This window comes from Falco punctatus, assembly GCF_963210335.1.
Source record: "Falco punctatus genome assembly, chromosome: 5".
NCBI classification, from domain to species: Eukaryota; Metazoa; Chordata; class Aves; order Falconiformes; family Falconidae; genus Falco; species Falco punctatus.
Window position 1 is genome coordinate 54547961 of NC_137584.1, and position 8009 is coordinate 54555969.

Below are 8009 nucleotides of genomic sequence, written 5' to 3' on the forward strand. Positions count from 1 at the left end.
CCTGAGATTTCAAGACTGGACTTGCAGAGAAATCCAGGGCTGAAAAATTAAAGTCCCTCACCCAGCTGGGCTGGGCTCCTAATCACAGTGATTGGGCTGTAGAGTTTAGTAGTCTTGAAATCCCAGCTTTGACATTAAGTGCCTAAGAAGGAGCTGTTAGATACTGAGCTGTTTGGAGTATCTGCTCAGAAGCATCCAAAAGGCCATTTCTCTTAGCTTGCCTTTGGGATATTTTAAATGCCTTTTTGGCCTACTTCTACTTAGCACTTTTAAACATTCCTAAGTTCCCTAACAAAGCCTACTGCTATATCCAACTTTTCACTACTAGCCACAATCTGATATAGCACATACAGCCTCCCTGGGAATTACCAAATGTAGGGGAGTGGAGTAAAAGCTTTTTGTTAAGAGGTAACGGTACAGTATTGCTGACTTTTAGCATTCATGCATCAGGCTCACAGATGACTTTCTGTTTCCTTGCTGATTTCTGAGATTTTAATGTTTGTGTGTGTCAGCTTTTCTCCATAGCTATGTGGGCTTGAAAGCACCAGAAATGAACAGCTACTTGCATATTAGCCATTCATGAATCATTTCCCCACTCACACATATCTGTATTCTGAGTTTCTATTTTCATACCTATGCAGCACTCTGGATAAGTTTAAACAATGCTGACGCTCTCTCCTGGCACATTGGTTGAACATTTGTGTCCTGTTGTGTTCCTGGAAATAAAAAGGTTGCATGAAAAATAGAGGTCATAAGCCACTGCAAAAAGCAGTATGTTTTCTTTCACAGATATAGTTAATCCTTCTTCAGAAAATAGCTGATACCTGGAGTTAACAGTACAAAATTTTGATAAAATTTCTAGCCTGTGAGTTTTGAAGAGTGTATGAGCTCAGGGAAAATTTCAGACAAAACTGAAACATCATAACCTTAACAGCTGTATGTGCCCTGGCAGGGTTTTTTTAACACATACTGTTTCTCACATTCATTTATCACTGTTTCAAGAAATGAATGATGACATAGATTGTGCTACAACTGATTCTTCCAAGGCAGGAAATATACATGGTATCATCCAGTTTAAGAGAGGAAGTCAGGAGCAGGAGAACAGCCAAACACTCTACTATTTGTACCTCATGCAGACATGACAACAATAACGGGGGGTCACTCATCTGGAATACTGAGCGAGAAGGCTCTTTTACATGCTTGCTCACTGCTAGGTTTTCTTTCCAGGACTTAATAGCAGTACACTGCTACGGGGCTTAAGCTTTTGATGTCAGGAGGAAGGGCGCAGAGGTGCTAGGATATAAAGAGCCTCTTCCACTTGCCAGGTAAACTACAGACACTAGAACCACTTTCTTCCTTTTGACACAAATGGTATGTTATGTTCCCTTTGGATAGACACGTGAAGGAAGACACAGGATGACCAGTGTCTTCCCTCACCAATGCAGTCATTAAATACAACCAAATTTAATTAGGTTACCTCTACTTAACATTAAACAGTAGTTCCTTCTTTACAAACAAGAATTATTTTTTTTTGTAAAAAGGACATTTTACAGAAAAGGACCAGAAATTCTTTCTTGAGTTTTCGTACAAAGGATGCATTGATCAGATTTATCCATTTCTTGGAATTAATGAAAGACAGAATAGTACAGCTTTGTGGTATTTTGTAAAAACTAAAACCCAGAAAGACCAACAAGTAATCTAAGTCTATTCAGTTAGATGTTTAGACTCACATAATGTCAGAGTTAGGGGAAAAGAGTTAACTTTCAATTCATTAATATTTACTTTTTCAGTAATCAAGTGTGTTATTGGTGCCCAAGGCAAAAAGCCAAAAAATAAGAAAGTATTCACCAAAGGAGTTACTTTGTAAAGCTTGGTCAGTGTCAGAAATAACTGGTGTCAAACTTCCTTTGTGAAGTGAACCACAGCAAATATATTCTTTTGTTGTACTTGTTTCATCATCTGAAATTGTGGTTTATTTGTAGTTTGCAATGAATAAACTATCCATGTATTCAAGACTTCTTCTTTTGATCATGTGCTTGATAAAAGTTTTCATAACTGGGCTTAGCTAGTTCGTTTGGTTTTATGCTTCCCTTCTGCAGCCTCCCTCCTTATTCTGCTCTCTGGACTCTTAACAACTTTTACTCCAAGCACACCAGTATTTATGGCATGCCCTAAAGGCCAGTGCCCCTTAAAAACATATTCATAAAAGTTAGTACAATCCTCAAGTACAATGAGTTCAAAAGAAAAGTAGTCTGGAAATGAGCTTTGAGATGAATGCTTTAGCATCATTATCTGAGGTACACTGGCAGTCTCTAATGAGACATTTGTAATTTAATTGTGTCATGGAAAGACTATAAATTTCCCCCAGAGCCCACATCCAAGTTGTTTTTATAATGAAGATAAAGTAACACACATACCAAAAATCTTTTGAATACACTATAACTTCTTCCAAAAGATAAAGAGGGCCTATATCCTATTTATGTCACTACACTCAGTTGCATAACAGAGCTTACAACAAGTAGGATAGAGGGCAAGAGTCAGCCTATAATAATTTAATACTGTGTAATTCTTTACATTTCTCTTTTAATCACATGATAATTTGGGGGGGACTGGTTCATATCAGTACTAGAAAAAAAGAAGAAAAATAACAGGATTGCAAATGTTGTTTTACAGAATCTTTATATGGGATTATGTTGTGTTTGATGCTTCCACCGGGGAAGAAAATGTTCTAATACTGCCTGACTAAGCCACTCCTGTGTCAGATTTCTACAGCTTTGGATAGACAATTGTAAAGGCTTTTATGCCTCAATCTATATAAAAATGCTGCCTACTCACTCCAAGTTCCTAAATAAATTAGGATAAGCATATCTTTCAGATATAGAAATAGATTTCACAATATACTTACTTGATCATATCAATGAGCCCTCTGGGTACCTCAGCTGGAATGGTGCATTTACTTCTCTTGCAGATCTAAGCAGTTTTTTGTGCTGTGGTTCTATTTATTAAATTCTGCTGTAGGTAATCTCCAAAGTTCCAGCTTGCTGGGACAACTTTCTCAAGCATTGAAAATTACTTAAATGGAAACAGCTTTTAAAATCAAGCTTAAACTTCAACAGATATCCAAGCATCAATTTTTTAGGCAAAAGTAGGACATATAACCGAGGAGTGGGAGCTAGAAGAGGATGAAGAATATTTTGTGTTCTAAATTCTATGGCAAATATTGCAAAAATGCCAACTTCTAGAAGAACCTGCTTTTGAGTGTGTTCCTCTGATTTGTTTCTCTCACTCAAGCTGGATACTTGAGAACTGTGACCTAAATACAGGACAGAGAGTGATCATTCTTGTACTTAAATTCTGTCTTCTACGTAAACTATCTGCATTTTTAGGAAAAGATATCTCACACTTTTCAAAAGCCATTCTGAAATGTCTTATGAAGTATGTAATGTTAGCCCAAGAATTTGAAGCTGCCACCCTTGTGGAAGGTATTCACAGTGCAAGGTCTCATCTGAGAGACATGAAAATCCACCTCAGAAGCAACTCCAATATATCTTTTCCCCCTTTTTGAACCATTTTTAAATTTTTTCACCCTCAGTAAATGAATATTTTCATGTGCTTTCTGCCATCTGAAGGTGAATATTTTCATTGATAAACAGCACTTCGTTTAACCAAAGAATCAGAAAAATAATCCCCATCTGAAATATTTTATGTTGACAAAGAGGTTTAGTGACATCCCTTCCAAGCTCCATAGACAGTATGACAATAATATTTATCATGTAACTATTTAATTTTCTATTCCAGAAAGTATATACAGTTTGCAGTAAAACATTGCTGAAACCTGAAACAAGAGATAATTAAACCAATATGCATAGAGTCATAGCATCACTTAGGTTGGAAAAAAAACTTTAAGATCATCAAGTCCAACCACAAACCTAGCACTGCCAACTCTATCATTAAACCATGTTCCTAAGCACAAAATCTACAGGTCTTTTAAATACCTCCAGGGATGGTGACTCAACTGCTTCCCTGGGCAGTCTTCCAATGTTTGATAACCCTTTCAGTGATGAAATCTTTCCTAATACCCAGTCTAAACCTCTCCTGGCACAACTTGAGGCCATTTCCTCTTGTCCTATCACTTGTTACCTGGGAGAAGGGACCCACCCCCACCTGCCTACACCCTCCTTTCAGGTAGTTGTAGAGAGCAATAAGGTCTCCCCTGAGCCTTCTCCTCTCCAAGACTAAACAGCCCCAGTTCCCTCAGCTGCTTCTCATAAGACTTGTTCTCCAGACCCTTCACCAGCTTCGTTGGCCTTCTCTGGACACTCCCTAGCATGTCAATGTCTTTTCTGCAGCAATGGGCCCCAAACTGAACACAGTGAGGTGCGGCCTCACCAGTGCCAAGCACAAGGGGACAATCACTTTCCTAGTTTTGTTGGCCACAGGATTTCTGGCACAAGCCTGGATGCTGTTGGCCTTGTTGGCCACCTGGGCACACTGCTGGCTCACATTCAGGTGTTTGTGAACCAATATCCCCAGGTCCTTTTCTGCTGGGCAGCTTTCCAGCCACTCTTTCCCAAGGCTGTAGTGTTGCACGGGGTTGTTGTGACCTCACAGGGATACATGAAAACTGATCAGGAAAGACTGCAGCCATTTGACAATTTTGTTATGATCCTTCATTGCCTAATACCTTGTAGAGTCATTTACAGGCATGTATAGGGAGTATGAAACTGAGGAATGCAATTATGACTCTTCTATTTCATATTAACTTTTAGTAAAAATAGAAGAATGTATGCTCTAGTTAGTGCAATGTATTAGGCTTCACATTGCAGTAGCTAAATGAGATTTTATGGCCTTAATTTTACAGGAAGTAAGGCCAGACAATGCAATTGCTTCTTCAGGCCTTAAAAATCTAGGAACCGTGAATTAAATGACGGCATCCGGTTCAGGTCAATGGAGAGTGGATTTCTACTGCAGCTGGAAGGGATAGGAATTCGCAGAAAATACAGTACAGTATACACCAGAAAAGGAATGGGTTGTTTCAAATAAAAAGCTGTGTGACTTGTTGCTAATTCCAAAGAAAGAGGTTACAGCTTGCAGATGAGGCAAGGGCTGTAAACTATTCAGGATGACTTTCATTGCTTAGAGGGTATAATTAAAGTATGAAGCAAACTGCCAAAATCTACAACAGAAATTGAATAGTGTACACCAGGTCAAAAGGGATCTGCACTCATTTCTGGAAGAAGAGACAGTGCACAGCTGTTAGCTTGATATTTTAAGAGTGAAGATGATCAGTTACTATATGAATTGATTGGTATTTCCTGGGCATTTTCTGTTAGGATTTACAGTCTTCTGCTGGACCTTCATGTATCATTGTTTCTTTCTGGCAGCTGCATCCATCCAGGAGCAAATGTCTTCCATTGACTGGAAATGTATATTTAGAATAAAATTACTGTAGTTACCAGAGAATATACCTTGGTGTGAAGGAATTTTCTTGATTTTGCCATGATACTATTCAATCAGGCAAATAAAGGATGGGTAGCTAACTACACCGTTGGGAGTCTTGTCTCCTCGTTAATCATCACGACAGTGCCTAGATCTGGGAGCACGTACCTAACCAACTGTATACACGCATCCATGCCAATAATATTAAAACAATTGCATGTATCTTTTGAGCCTTACTGGCTCTTACCGTCTCTGTAGTGTAATGTACTGTATCAAAACACAGAACAAGGGAGAAGTGGACAGGACTGGGATTAATCTGATCAAACAATACTGCAACTGTCCATAAATCCCACCTCAGTAACTTAACCAGTCAAGCTTAGAAATGCACTATCATCTGAAACTGATAGAGGCAGGTGTAGGTAAAACTGAAGGGCTTTAGAAAATCTGAGGCCCACAAACTTAAATGTTGTAATCCTCCCAATCATATAGTACTACTCAGACGTTTCATCATCTGGAAGAGAGGGGATTACCACTTCTGTGACAATTATGAAATCACTAGAACAACTGATGTAAATTCAAGGAGTGCATTTCCATATTGCTGGCACAGAAGACATGCTCTGCAGGAGGAGGTACTCAGGTAAGAAGAGGTTGCAAACATTTGGATTTATTGGAATAATTCTTGGAGCCCTCTGTACTAAGCTGAAAGTCTGAGGGCTAAGGATCTCTGCCTGCTCCATAACATGCTCTGAACCCAAATTTATTTGGGGCTGCAGATGACTGCTACACCCCTTCAGCAAGGCTCTGTTCATGACATATAAGCAGCAGTCACAGAGGAGTTTGCAAGGCTAGATTGCACCCACTCTTTCCACCCTCTGTAACATGAGGCAGCAACCCACTTTCACAGTACCAAACCAGGAAGGCTGAGTGTGAAATCTGAAGTTTTTCTGGATCCTGGACGAGTTACCTGGGACACTGACTGCAGTACAACACTAAACCTGCTTACACCAGAGCAGCAGCACAAAGAAAGTCCAAGGATTTCTCTGTTTCACTGGCACTGTGGATCCAGTGCAGAGAGGCAAGAGCTACTTCTGGCTTAGCCCCAGATTTACAGGGCCCTGTGAAAAGAAAAGTAGCACGTGGAGGCAGCTCCTGTGGCTATTCCTGATGCCATGCAACCACTCTATTTGATGCCTCTTTATTCAGAGGAGTTTGTAAAATTTAGGTCATATTAGTATCCTACCTATATATGGAAAATGACCATGAATAACCAGTTTTGCTTCTAGGCTTTTTTTTCAGCGTAGTCTGAGTCACCCTCATTAGATGTAGGAGTAACAGAAATAGAAGCAGGAATTCTCACTGAAATAGACCCAGGGAAGTCGTCATAGCCTCAGCCTTCTCTCTACTCCTTCCCAAGTTTTCCTAGGCGCTGCATAAATATAGAAGGGTATTGTTCATACCTCAAAGAGTTTTTATTCTGAACATTATGAGATATTTAAAGCAGATCAAATGTTTCAAATTTTTCCAGCTTTACATACCACATGCATTACTAGTGGTGCAGCTCTGTTCAGAGGAACTTCACAGGTGAAGAAGCCTGTGAGACTGGGTAGTGTGTACAGCCACTGAATGTCTTAGGGATTGATTTTTGTCAGACTTCCTGATGTGTGCAATGTGCTTCTGTCTCTGTTTTTAACATCTACCCACCAGCTCTTCGAATATGCTGTTACTGACTAGAAGAAGCCACCTCAAAGAAGCAAACAATGCAAATTACAAATTATGCTGTCAATTATCAGGTGGTGACTGACTTGTCACTGTTACTGCCAAGCACACCTAACCTGGCTTTTAGTGAGCATGGTTGGCTTGAATGAATCAGCCTTTCTATCCTTGCCTCATTTCCAGAATAACATCTGTAAGCATGACACCAAACAGTGTATAGGTTTCCCTGATTTCCATTTGTCATTCCTCATGTCCACAGTGTTTAGTGAATTATCTTTTGTAGTTCAAGACTGACACCTCCTGAGACAGATGAAATCTAGATTTCCCTGGAAATGTCTGGAAAACTTTCCACTAACTTGAGTAGAGCTGAGATCAGTTTCCCATTGCTGGGATTTTGAGGATTTTTTGTTTGTTCGTATATTATTTGTGTTTAATATTTCCTGTTCATAGTGTATTTATAGAACATACTAGTAGAAAAAAATGCCCTGGTATGAATCTTTCAACAAGCTTTGGTGCTTTCTTCAACATACTGTTTTCTTGTTTTGAGGGAGGTGTTCAATAGAAATTGTGCAAGTCTGTCTTTGGTGCTGTATTAGCTGGATCAAAGAACAAAAAACCTGTAAAAAAGACACTAAAGTACTGCAAACAGATTGAAAGTTTCACTGGTCTTGCTCCCATTTCAGCTCCAAGCACTTTGGCAAATCCTGTGTCTTAAACACCTGGCCCACTGCCTTGGCTGAAGAGAGACGTTTTTGTGTGTCAGGCCTCCAGGTTTCAAAATAATGTTTGTGTCAGCACCAGCTGTTTTTGTTGGTTCATTGATCACAAATAGCAAAAGATGCTACCAAGTCCTCTGA